General features: G+C 47.0%; 1 protein-coding gene across 1 annotated transcript in view; it reads left to right on the top strand.

Moving 5' to 3' along the window:
- The window catches only part of LOC104134664 (keratin, type II cytoskeletal 3-like), a 28,540-nt gene that overhangs the window by 2,621 nt on the left and 25,517 nt on the right, over positions 1-402 (top strand). The gene's annotated exons all lie outside the window — the stretch shown is intronic.

The raw sequence follows: 402 nt of genomic DNA, 5'->3' as shown, positions 1-402 counted from the left end.
CTCAAGGATGCCATGTTAAAACTGGAAGAGCTGGAAAGTGCTCTGCAGAAAGACAAGGAGGAGCTGGCTCGCTTGCTGAAGGAGTACCAGGAGCTGCTGAACATCAAGATTGCCCTGGATGTTGAGATTGCCATGTACAGGAAGCTGCTGGAGGGAGAGGAGAACAGGTGAGACCTAATGTCAGGTGAGACCTAATGTCAGGTAAGACCTAATGTCAGGTTGGCCCAACCAAGGCACTGTCTCTCCTTGGGATCGCCTGAGGTTTAATCTCCTCTCACAACCCATTTAATGTTGGAATCTGGTTGACTTTCATTGTTTTCCCAAGTTTTCAAGCCCAAAATAGAAATGAGGTCCCCACAGGGAATGTTTCTCAGTGGTTTTGATTGATGTTAAAGGAAACTG

This window comes from Egretta garzetta, unplaced genomic scaffold (genome assembly GCF_000687185.1).
Source record: "Egretta garzetta isolate BGI_Z169 unplaced genomic scaffold, ASM68718v1 scaffold581, whole genome shotgun sequence".
In the NCBI taxonomy this organism is placed as follows: Eukaryota; Metazoa; Chordata; class Aves; order Pelecaniformes; family Ardeidae; genus Egretta; species Egretta garzetta.
Note: the sequence above shows the minus strand (reverse complement) of the source record. Positions and strands in the feature narration are given on the sequence as shown.